This window comes from Lepidochelys olivacea, assembly GCF_965140295.1.
Source record: "Lepidochelys olivacea isolate rLepOli2 genome assembly, chromosome: 15".
NCBI classification, from domain to species: Eukaryota; Metazoa; Chordata; order Testudines; family Cheloniidae; genus Lepidochelys; species Lepidochelys olivacea.
Genome location: NC_140425.1, coordinates 28,125,846 through 28,139,028, shown reverse-complemented (window position 1 = coordinate 28,139,028; position 13,183 = coordinate 28,125,846). Strand labels below are relative to the sequence as shown.

At 43.2% G+C, this 13,183-nt stretch overlaps 1 protein-coding gene across 2 annotated transcripts in view; it reads left to right on the top strand.

Moving 5' to 3' along the window:
- The window catches only part of KDM2B (lysine demethylase 2B), a 171,779-nt gene that overhangs the window by 29,739 nt on the left and 128,857 nt on the right, over window positions 1–13,183 (top strand). The gene's annotated exons all lie outside the window — the stretch shown is intronic.

Below are 13,183 nucleotides of genomic sequence, written 5' to 3'. Positions count from 1 at the left end.
CAATAACCAGGGATTTACATATTCAGCAGTAAGCTGTGCCAATAGGACTTGACAGATTTTTTTTTTTTTAATGAAAAGCATTAGATCTTTGAGGTAGCTAACTACACATGCAGTCACATATGTTGTTCACATGGTGTAATGTGATTTCTCAATTGTTCCTCTCTCTCTGATCCCAGTGCCTGAGGGTCTAGGAAGAAAGAATACAACCATTGATTTTCTGATGGAACTGGCAAAATTGTGGAACTTGACTGTTCCCTCTCTTGGGAAGAGTTAGAGCTAGGGCCGGAGGCTAGTCCCAGAGTTTGTGAATGAGTGTGTCAAGTCAAGGCTGCATTAGCAGCTTGCTTGGAATCTGAGTGCTGCACCTAATTTGTGTACAACTGAAGCAGTTTGTAGCTGCCCTCATCTGAAACTCTGGGACTACCTTGATTTGATTGGCTTCTACTCATATCAATCATATATTCCTGAATAAGAGTGCCTTTTTTTCCATTTTGGCTTAGCTCCCCATGTGGATTGTCTTATCCGCTTTGTGGATTATTTCATAATTGCTGATGCACTTTGAATTCACACCCTACCTTAATCTGAAATAACTTTAAATGTAGACAGGCTCTTAACTAACGTGTTAACTAACACATCCTAGAAGTCTAATGTGCTAAATCTGTATTTACTTTAACTCAAGATAAACTTCTCAAATTAAAGCCTGAACGCTAGATTTCTAGTACTAACGGTTAGCTAATATGTTGACAACACGTCTTTTAATTCAGGTCTAGACAGACTCTCAAAATTGTTGGCTTGATTTCACTGCTGATTGGTAGTGACTACGAGCTCTTGCTGTCTGATGGGTATTTAAGGTCTAAGTCCAGTTTGTAATGATTAAGTGGTTATGACAGGAAACCACTACCACAACTGGACCCCTTGTGGGCAGACTCAGCAAAAATGTCAAACAGGGAAACAGACATGGGCTGGAGGCCCACATTAGCAATTCACCATTGATACTGCGATAATGCCACCATTCTGTCAAATGCTTGGGCCACGTGTACCGCTGGTGGAGCTGCTCTGGTAATGAAATACAGGCTGCTGGAAAGTTTAGTAATGTAAAAAAAGGCTACGAAAACTAAATTGCCCTCTCCACCTATGGGTGTGGTTCCTCAGCTCTGGGCACAATAGGAGTGGGGAGGCTGCACTATTCTTGTCTGTGCTCCATTGTACATACTCTGTAGGGAAAATAGATGACTTCAGTCTCTATTGCTGTTAAACTAGCATTTCACTTATTTTAAAAAAATAATTGCCCCAAACTGTGTGTTATCACTGTGGGGTGCAGTAGTGATTTGGACCAGTACTGTAGGGTAAAGGAATACTTTTTAACAGGGTTCCTATTAACACTAAATTCCTTAATCTGTATGAATGCACTTTCTCAATATTAAACCTATTTCCTATTAAATAATAGAGCCCTTTGTCAGGAAGACCTTTTGGAAGAAATTGATGTCTCAAATAAGGGAAAGGATAGGGTAAAAAAAAAAATCAGAAAAAAATTTAAATCCCAATTCCCCCTCACCCCGCAAAAAACACAGTACAAAAGATCTTATATCACTTCTCCTCTCCTCCTTCTGTGTATGTTGTCTAGTTAGATTGTAAACTGTCCATGGCAGGGCTCTGCCTTACTGCAGAGAAATGGTTCTCAACCTTTCCAAACTACTGTACCCCTTTCAGGAGCCTGATTTGTCTTATGTATCCCAGTTTCACCTCACTTAAAAACTGCTTGCCTTCAAAATCAGACATAAAAATACAAAGAGTTACAGCATACTATTACTGAAAAATTGCTTACTTTCTCATTTTTACCATATAATTATAAAATAAATCAATTGGAATATAAATTTGTACTTACATTTCAGTGTGATACTTACCATATAATAGTATATAGAGCAGTATAAACAAGTCATTGTATGAAATTTTTAGTGTGTACTGACTTCACTAGAGCTTTTTATGCAGCCTCTTGTAAAACTAGGCAAATATCTAGATGAGTTGACTTACCCTCTGGAAAACCGCTGTGAACCCCCAGGGGTACACATACCCCTGGTTGAGAACCACTGCTGTAGAGCACCTAGTACATTTGTATGCTATATTAAATATAAGCAGTGTTCTAAAAATGACTGGCTGTCATACGAAAACATTTTCCTCCCTGATGTTTTGTCCGTCTGAAGTTTACCCCAAAAGCTCATCTTGGAATTAGAGTGCATGTTTTTGAAAAGTGTAAAGTTATTAATTGGCTCTGTAAGGTGTCACTCAGAGCATTATTCACTTTAAGCCTCTCTCTTTAGTCCAGTCCCATAAAATGCAGGTTTCATGAGACTTTTACTGGCTCAGAGCATGACTGCAGGAAGAGCTTAAGTACCATAACTTTTGTTACATGAAAAACCTAATCACATGGGTTATTGCAGTTTGATGGAAAATAATAAAATTGCAGACATCAAGGTGGGGGAAGGTGCATGACATACTTTTAAAGTTACATCTCCATAAGAAGGAAAGACTATAACCTCTCTGTGCAAAGGCCCTTTCTTCTGCAGGCCAGCCATGTAGTGGCACTGTGAGGGCTGAAAGCAGGAACTGGATAGGGACAGACATTTGGAAGGGGAGGGATAATGAGAAAAAGCAAAGAATGTCAAAGAAGCTGGTTGATGGCTTTGAAATATTTCTCCAGTAATGAGGGGTTAAACTGCACCTTCAGGTTGGGAAAATGCTGGGGCATGAAATTATTATTGTTGTAGATATGCAGAAGAGGTTTGTGAAAGTGTCCTTGTTAAAACTCTATTTTCCTTTGTTCTTTAATGCCCCCTGGTGGATCCTGTAGCTACTATATATATTAATTTCATTTGTTACTCTATTGCTAAAATCAGGAAGTTTTACTGATCACTAGGGTTGAGCGAGGACCTTTGGAATCCACTTTCCTAGGGATTATCCCCCTCCCAATTTGTGTTGTATTACAGTGCTTTCCCACAGCATAGATGAATATATACTTGCCTTACTAGGAAAGGTCAGGTGAGGTGTAGCTGTGTGTGGGATCAACACCCGCATTCTGGTCCAACTAACTGGTGAACTTGGGCTTTTTGGAGCCCTACCAAAACACTGATTAACAGAGATTTCCCACAGTAAGTGACATAAATATCAGAAGGCTATTGCAGCTTGATTTCTAAAGTTCAAGCCCCTCTGAAGGACTTTTTTTTTAAGCTAGATTTGTCTCACATGAGTTTGGCTCATAGTTTCAGCTAGGTCAGCATCCTCCAGGCACAGCCCCTCTACTAGTAGTTGAGGATTATAGCTAATTCACTTCAGGGAGGCTCAGTCCTATCATGGACCAGTTTTTGGATCATCCCTACCCATAGGGCACATGGTCTTGCCTCTACTGGGGGAGACAGATTTCACCCTTTACTTGCCAACCCATGCAAAGGGTCTGTACATTTGAGGGAAGAGACATAATATGCTAGACAGAAAACACAAAAGGAAGATTTCCCTCTGATTCACCTTGGTCATCACTTGCTCACATATTCTGGTCACCTATTACGTATTCCAGATTTGTTCAATCCCCACTAATATCAATGTGAGTTCCATACCTGGAAAGAGAGCAGAACATATTGAGAACTGGAGACATGTTGCCTGAATAATACTCTCATGCCATGTAAGGTCAAAAGTGGGTGAGTAGCTTTCCTCCAGTTGGAAACCTAGATAAAGTTGAAGCCCCTGCTCCACCAGCTCAGGATTAGGTGTATATATAGTCCCCTCGTGGCTCTCTCTCTCTGGCGAATTGTTACAATATGCAGTAAAGAAACACAGTGTGGTTACAAACTGCAGTGCAGATAGAAAAGAGTTTTGGCAAATGATTTGGGGCACAGGTCCAGCAGTTCCCAGGAACCTTTGTTAAGCACACTTCGTTTTCTGGAATGAATCCAGGCAAAATCATTCACAAAATATCCTTTGTAGAAACTTTTGCTGCAGCAAGTGTGGCACCTGTAATGAGCAATAGTGCCAAGAAGTGCAGCTCTTCCCCTCCATAGTTGTGAATAACAGTTTGCCTATTGTTGCCCCCTAGAAAGTGTGTATTACCAACAGGCAGGGATTAGGTAGTAGGAGAAAATTTTCAAAGCAAGATAGCATGGTCTAGTGTATAAAGCACTGGAATGAGTCATGAGCTATATATAGGTAAGGCAACTCAGCTACCCCATCTGTATGTAATGGGAATAAAGATATCCATCTGAGAGTAGTGTTATATTTAATTTGTTAATGTTTGTGCAGTGGCTTGCTAACCTATAGGAGCTACAAAGGGAGAGCATATTTGTATAGTTTGTCCATATTTTTTCTTGAATCCCCGTAATATGGATTATGCCAGGACTGCGGACCAGAGCAACCAGAACAGATTTTCTGTGACCGTAACATCATCCATGAGTCCCTTTTTTGCTTTCTGGTTCATATATCTACAGCTAAACTCTTTTTTTCCTCCTTATTTGCTTTCTTTTGTTGTTAGGGGGTGGTGAAGAGCTTGTACCTCAGTTACTCTCCATCTGCTCCTCAGGGGATTAGCTTGTGTTCCATGAATAAGCAGCATCACATGTAGAAGAGAGAGATTTCTTTTCTATGAAGTAAAATGCCTTCCCTTGCAGCCTCGGCATCACTGTAGCTTTCTGCCTCTAAATCAAAGCCAAGCCTGCTGCAGAAAAAACCCCAACTCTTCCACTTCACCCAGTAACATCCAGGCCTGCCCACCCATGGGTTAGATGGGCAACTTTCCAGGAGCCCAAGGGCTACATAGTATATAGCAAATTGCAGGCAGCTTCCCTAGTTTGTAATGGAATGTGTGCTCTTTGTAGACTACAGCTCCCAGGATGCAGTGGTCCATGTGGAGCTGAGTGGTATGATGAAGCATTCCACATGTGACCTGTTGTTGCTGCAGCCTACCCTGCCTTATTAATATGAGTACATCTACACAGCAATTTAATACCCGCAGCTGGCCTGTGTCAGCTGAATCAGATTTGTGAGGCTCAGGCTGCAGGACTGTAAAATCACTGTGTAGATGTTCGGGCTTGGGCTCCAGCCAGAGCCCAAATGTCTATGTGGCAATATTTAGCCCCACAGCCTGAGCCCCCTCAGCTCGTGTCAGCTGAGCGAGCCCAGCCATGGCACATGCCACAGGCCTTTTATTCCAGTGTAAATGTACCTTATGAGGTTACCTATGTCCCACACTGCAGAGCATTATGGTCTGCATTTGTCCAGCAGGCTGGACTTCGGCTGCCTATGCTTTAACTTATTCTTCGTTAGTTGCTAGCTGGGAGCTGGCTAATTTTTAGGGACTTGAGTGAGCACTGGAGGCTCTGTGACAGAGACAAGGGGGTGATTTGTGGACCCTGGAGATGGTCAGGGTTGGGAGTCCAGGATGAAGTAAATCCTGACCTGACCTGCCTCCCCACACCTGGAATCTGTCTCGGCTGCTTTCCAGTACTCTTGACCTGTTTCCCCTTACTGCTGGTTTCTAATTCCTTTCCCTTTCCTCTGGACGGGAACCAGTGGTGGGGGAACAGGGGTTTTATCAGGAGGTAAGAGCTAGAATCGGCATGAAGCCCAAGCAGCAAGGAGGTGGGTGGGGAGCATGAGGCCACTAGCCCATATTGGGGAGGGTGGAATGTTCTTGCACCTTGTGGTGATACTGTTGTAGGGAGGTTGAAAGGGTCTTGTTCTCTGACTCTGTGGGAGGGAGGCGGGACTCCATATATGGAAAGAGGAAGGATAGGTATTAAAGAAGAGTATGGTACTCTTACCTTCCTCATCTCAGTCCATAATGTTGAAGAAGGGAGTATTCAGGTACTTATCTTGAATGTTCAGATGGTTGATCTAAAGATAACTAAGCCATCCTGAGTTTGCTTTTCTTTTGGGCTGTGCCTTGCATTGCCATCAAGGCTGCACTTTAGTCTTCAGGGTTACAAACAGTCCCAGCATGGTTGGTTCCTCAGTCCACAGCCTCACTCCCTGACACAGCTCAGAGTTATATCCTTTGCCTTAAGGGCTGCCAGTCTCCATGTGTCCTCTCCTTGCCTTGTGTCCTTCAGGATCTATGCAGATCTCAATAGATAGATTGGTTCTTTGAGCCCTCTTTGCACCCCCTATTGCTGTCTTTGGAAGTGCCACCTCCTGTGGAGGATGGAGGGAAGTATCTCTCCACTGGTTTTCCTGGTCCTCTTGTCAAATTTTTCTTCCTCTGCAAACAGGGATGGCCTTACAGCATTAATGAGGTTGTGTAGGATTTACCTATACAGGGCACCAGATTTCCAGAAATTGATTTACTAGTGATTGCCAGAAAGTCTGGCTCCTTTGTATTATTTTAACTGTGTTCCCAGCCTACTTGTAATGAGCCTGTGAAGAGAACATCAGCTTGTTAGTGAGTTGGACAAGAGTCTGAATGTAAAGATTAGTCTCCTTAAATTTTGCATCCTTGTAATGTAACACAAATTACAATGAAATATCATCAGTTGGAAATTTTCAAATCTTGTGCGCCAAATAGTGCCTGCCAATAGTATGTGCACGAACATTGCATTCACATACACCACTTTTCATGGTTGTTATATTGCACCATGGATGTACATCGCACTGCACAATGCAGATAACAAGAGTTCCTGCGCTAAAGGAGCTTACAATCTAAGTTAGGATGAATCAAAGAGGAGGTTAAAGGAAAGATTACAACAGGTCCAGGTGAAAGGTAAACTCTCAGGTTGGAGGGAGGTTATTAGTGGAATTCCTCAAGGATCAGTCTTAGGACCAATCTTATTTAACATTTTCTTTAATTACCTTGGCACAAAAAGTGGGAGGGCTTAATAAAATTTGTGTATGACACAAAGTTGGGAGTTATTGCAATAGAGAGGAGGAACATGCCTTCCCTTAAGAATATCATACAAGAAGATCTGGAAAACCTTGGAAACTGGAGTAATAGAATTGGGATGAAATTTGATAGTGCACAGTGCAACTAACAAGAATTTTTGCTATAAGCTGGGGACTTACCAGTTAAAAACAACAAAGAAGGAGAAAGACCTGGGTGTGTTGGTCAATCACAGCATGAGTATGAGCCACCAACCTGACGTGGCCATGGGAGAGGCTAATGCAATCCTAGGATGCATCAGACAAGATATTGCCAATAGAGATAGGGATGTGTTGTTACCATTGTACAAGGCACTGGTGAGACCTCATTTGGAATACTGTGTGCAGTTGTGGTCTCCTATGTTTAAGAAAGATGCATTCACACTGGAACAAGTGCAGAGGGAGGCTTCTAGGATGATCAGAAGAATGGAAAACCTACCTTACTAGAGGAGATCTAAGTAGCATGGCTTGTTTAGTCTAACAAAGCAAAGGCAGAGGGGAGATACAATTTATTTCCATAAATATATTAGAAGGATAGACTCCAGGGAGGGAGAAGTTGTTTAAGTTAGGGGCCAGTATTAGCACAAGAACAAATGGATATAAACTGGACATCAGCAAGTTTGGGTATCAGATTAGACAAAGGTTTCTAACCATCAGAAGAGTGAAGTTCTGGAACAACCTTTCAAGGGGAGCAGTGGGGGCAAACTTGTTTCAAGTTTTTGTTTGAACATCCTAACTTGTTTCAAGACTGAGCTTGGTAAATTTATGGAGGGGATGGTATGATGAGATTGCCTACAATGGCATATGGCCCATCTGGGACTGCTCGTTGCAAATATCTCCAACAGCCAGAGATGGGACACTATGTGTAGAAGGCTCTGAGTTACTATTATAGATAATTCTTACTATTATAGATAATTCTTTCCCAGGTGTCTGGCTGGTGGATCTTGCCCACATGCTCGAAGTCTGACTGACTGCCATATTTGGCATCACGAAGGCATTATCCCCCAGATCAGATTGGCAGAAACCCTGGTGTTTTATTGGGTGGTGGTGGTTGTTTTTTTTTTTTGTCTCCTCTGCAGAATGGGGGCATGGGTCAGTTGCTAGTTTGAACTAGAGTGAATAGTGGATTCTCTAACTTGAAGTATTTAAATTAATATTTGAGGACTTCAGTAACTCAGTCAGAGGTTATAGGCCTATGACTGGAGTGGGTGGGTGAGATTGTGTGGCCTGTGATGTGCAGGAGGTCAGACTAGATGATCATGATGGTTCCTTCTGGCCTTAAAGTCTATGAGGTAAGAGTGCAGGGGAGTGGGCTAAGAAAAGGGAAGAATGATCAAGAAGACAATTGCATTAAGTTGTTATAACACATTGACCTGCTGTCACCGTTGCAGGGCTAGTTGCACCTTTGTACCATTTCTGCTCTCTCAGTACACCCTTGTGCCTTTACTGATCGTGGTGGGGAATTCCACAGTTCTCCCACTCTTAGGGTGGGCCCTGGGCGACAGCATCCTTTATATCAACAGTTCTTACTCTGCAGGTCTGACTGAGTCTGGGCACCTGCAGTCCTTTCTTTCAGGAGCCTGTGACCAGTGGTGCACAGAACCAGACAGTCTTCTTAAAACAAAATTATTGTTTCTTGTAAAGTAGAATCAATGCATAAGAGGAAAAAAAGGATTTTTAAATAATAAACAGTCTACATGCATGTGTATGTTATCTAAAGCCCTACCATCCTTCGATGGTGACCTAGGCAGGCCTAGCTTCTCTGACTCCCCAGTTCAAGGTCCTGTGTCTCGGGCCATGTCTACACTACAGACTTTGGCCAATGCAAGTTACTTCGGCATAAAGCTGCCGCAGTTAGTGTGTTGCTTGTGCGCATGCACACTTGGGTCCTTGAGTTGCTACTGCGCATACTTACCAGGAGTGCTTGTGTCAATGCACAGCAAGGTATACTGAGGTTAGGCATCCCTGTGTGCAACCCGCCACTGTCCAGCGTGCTGTCTTTTGGGAAGTTTTGTCAATTCATCGTGGGGCAGAAATGAATCATGCAGGGGTGACTGGGAGCAAGTGTTCAGCTTCGCAGAGGGCAACTTTCTCCATCTCTTAATGTCATGTATATCCCATAATTTTCATGCCTTTTTAAAAAATCCCACAAACCCACACCTCCCTCCTTACTGTCCACCATCTCTGACAGAAGCATGGAATCTGCAGAGCTCTGCACTAGTGTCATAAGCATTGCAAGCATAGGACGCACGATTCTCTGGTATTTGCAGAGCTGCAAGAAAAAACGAATCAGTGGGGAATATGATAATTTCTTGGAGGATGGATTGCTGTGGAATATACCGAGAACTAATTCAAGATTGTTGGTGGCATTCATGGATCAGCTGCAGATGATGGAGCGCTGCTTCTGGGCCCAAGAAATGTGCACTGACTGATGGGAACGTATTGTAATACAGGCTTGGGATGACGAGCAGTGGGTACAAAACTTTCGGATGTGCAAGGCCACATTCCTGGATCTGTATGCCAAGCTTTCCCCAGCCCTCAACACCAGGACCCCAAAATGAGAGCTGTGCTAACAGTGTGGAGAAGTGAGTGGCGATTGCAAGATGGAAACTTGCAATGCTGGATTGCTACTGGTCACTGGGAAACCATTTTGGAGTTGGAATATCCAGTGTGGGAGCTGTTGTCATGCAAGTATGCAGGGCCATAATCTTCTTGTGCTGTGCAGGACTGTGACCTTCAGCAACGTGCAGGACATAATGGATGGATTTGCAGCAGTGGGGTTCCCGAACTGTGGTGGAGCAGTAGATGACATGCATGTCCCTATTTTGTCACCATTGTTCTTTGTTACAGAGTACCTCAAGAGAAAGATCTATTTTTCTATGATTATGCAAGCTTTGGTGGGTCACCGGGGATGCTTCACTGACATCAGTGTTGGCTGGTCAGGGAAGGTGCATGATGCTCACATCTTTAAAAACACGGGACTGTTCAGAAAGCTGCAAGCAGGTACTTTCTTTCCCGACTGGTGAATTACCATTGATGATGTTGAAATGCCAATAGTGATTCTGGGGTACCCAGTCTACCCCTTGCTCTTCTGGCTCATGAAGCCATATGCTAGCGATCTCGACAGCACCAAGGAAAGATTCAGCTACTGGCTCAGCAGGTGTAGAATGTCCCTTGTAGTAGATTAAAGGGACCCTGGCATTTTTTACTCACAAGATTGGATCTCAGTGAAAAAATATCCCAATGGTTATAGCTGCCAGCTGTGTGCTACATAATATCTGTGAAGCAAAAGGGGAAAAGTTGCTGCCAGGGTAGACCTGGAGCAGCTGTCTGCACGAACAGGCAGACACAAGGGCTATTAGAATTGCTCAACACAGAGCTATGCAGCTCAGGGAGGCTTTGAAAGAGCACTTTAACAGTGAGTCACAGAAATGTATTGTGGTGTACCATGCTCTACCTGGCCCTGCTGTTTTGGGGCCTATTAGGAATTGTGTGTTGCTTGGTGTACATGTATGACTGTAACACTGTCAATGCATCTATTCTGCAGTGCTTGCTCTACGTTTATAAATATTACACTGGGTTTGCCACTGATACTGTGAGTTGTGTCAGACTGTACAGTAACAAGTAAGTGGGTGCTTTCAGAACTGCTAGGCACTTTGTAGCATATGTTGTGAACTAATAAAGATGAATTATTTTCCAAATAATAGAATTTTATTCAGTAACAAAACCATTGAAAAGAAAAATCTGTGCAAGTTAAAATTTAATAGATTAAAAAACTTAAAACATTAATGGAACAGAACCTAACAAGGGGAAAGAACATTCATATTCATTTTACCCACATATACAGCAACTGTAGCTTTCACCAAGTCAGTGTATGTGAAGCTGTGGTTGTCCATAATGTCACCTGGAGTGGAGTGGCAGCAGGGGTAGGGATGTGGAATGTTGAGGGTGGTGTAGGGAGGTGCTGTAATTGAGTTCTCCATGAACTGGAAAAGTAAACAAGCTCAAGATTGTTGACCCTATAGGTTCACAAGAGTTTGCAGCTTCTATGTTGCTGCTGGAGAAGCTACATTACCGTCTGTTGTATCTTCCTCTTTTCCTGCTGGGACTCCTGGGCCTTTCTCCTGTTCGCTCTTTCCTTCTCCAGGCTGTCTGCAGTGTTCATCCTCCAGGCCCCTTGCTCACAGTCTGATGCAGTACTGGCTTGCAAGATCCAACTGAACGTGTCGTTCCAAGTCATCTTTTTTTCTCCTTATTTGGCTCAGGTGTTCCATGGGTGTGGAGGGGGAACTCCTCAAGGCTGCAGCAGCTGCAGATAAAACACCCAGAGGTCAATATAGTCACATTGTCAATACAGTCACAATGGAAAGTGAAAGTTAAGATTTAGAACTCCCTTCCCTTGCTCCCCTAAAGTTTTAAACAAGACATGCTTATTGACACTTCTGCTTCAGAATGCTTGTGCCCGTCACAGCATGAGCCAGGGTGAGTGTCGTCTACCAGTGGTGAGGGAAAGGAGGAGGGAATTGCTTGGTTGCATGAAACTATGCGTATAGGGCAATGGCACTGAATAATGGCACCATTTTCATAGGCAGTGGTGATTTTAGCTGATATCTCATTCCTGAGGGTAACAAAGGCGCTGCTGCTGCTGGTGTCCCAAAGCTGCCTGGGCCCATGTGTTGCTAGCCTGTTTACTGCAATGACACCTGCTGAAGTTAATGCTGACTGGTGTGGGAAAGAGTCCTAGCATGGAGGAAGAAATAAGGCTACCATCCCTAAAAACCTTTGGGAGAGGACTGCAGAGTACCTCTGCAAGAGTTTCATAGAGATCTCTCAGTAGGATTCAATGGACATCCCTGTGTACAAAACCAAATTGCTCCACATGATCCCCCTTGTCTAACTCTATGGGGAGGTGGAAAGCAAACAACATTACCTCTCTTTGTTGTACTGCTACCTCTTCTAGTTCAAGTAAATTAATTAAAAGTTGATAGCTGTGTCCTCTTTAGTTGGGGTTGCCATCAGTACGTCATTGTAATGGGAAGTACAATTACACATTTACCTGAGGTTCCTTCCCCTGCATTGGGCTTACCCATGCTCAACTGCTGGAATTGACTGGACTCTGGTGGAATCTCAAATGGGTCCTAGCTCATGGCCTAGTTAGAAACATTGCATGTCCCCCATTCTCCACTACCTCCTTCTCCTTGCTGTTCATGCCAGGGACTTTTGGCTCAGGATCCTTGGATGCATCCATGCTGGTTTGCAAGGTGGTTGTGGGGTCTCCACCAAGTATGTCATGCAGATCTTTGTAAAAGCAGTAGGTCTGCGACTCGGTACTGGATCAACTTTTGGCCTCCCTGGCCTTCTGATACGCCTGATGCAGTTCCTTCACTTTCATGCGGCACTGCCACTGGTCCATGTCATACCTCTTCTCCTGCATCCTCCATGCAATCTGCTCATAGATGTCCGTAGTTGTGCTTGCTCAGCCTTTTCTCCCCACAGGCCTGGGACATCCAATATCTTATGTCTACTTTTAGTCAGAGTGCATATGGAGGATGTAGTTGGCATGATCAGCTTGACAGTTGCACACAACAGTGGAGAGCTGCTAGATGTGTTTGTCTACACCTTCACTAGCACTATATCCACACTAATTTTTTTTAAAGTGAAATTTGATTATATGCAAATTATTTTAAATATGGAAATATTAAATAATTTACACATTTATTCACATGATAGAGACTAAATGACACTAACTTCCCCCCTGCCCCCCAAAGGGCAGTAACACTAGAACTTGGATTCCTGAGACCAGACCGAGGAGTTGAATCTTGGTCACTCAACATGCTGGCAAAGAGCGCTAACTGCAGGGCTACTGGGACTGACCCAGATATACATGCTATACATCTTTCTCTTTGGCTATGAAACTTTATGGACTTGGGTTCCTTTCCAGAATCATGATCATGTCTGTCAGTGGTATCAGTGCCAAAGGATGTTTTTAATAAAGTCATACGGTTAAAACTGTCATTCTTGCTGAAATATTGCTCCCAAGCACACACTGGGCCTGGTGCTGTAGTTATTAATGAGTTTCTCTGATGGCATTTGCAAACCTTCCATTTAGTTTTAATGCATTTTATTTAGAATCATTTCTTCAGGTATGGAAACTGTATTGGAGGGCGTTTTTTTGGAAAGGGATGAGTTTATTTTTTGAAATCCTTTCTTGGAAATGAGGCATGTCTCTCTTGAGTTCGCTCTCTCTCAAAGACAAATGAGCTGCTAATTAGACTCTTATAACTTTTGG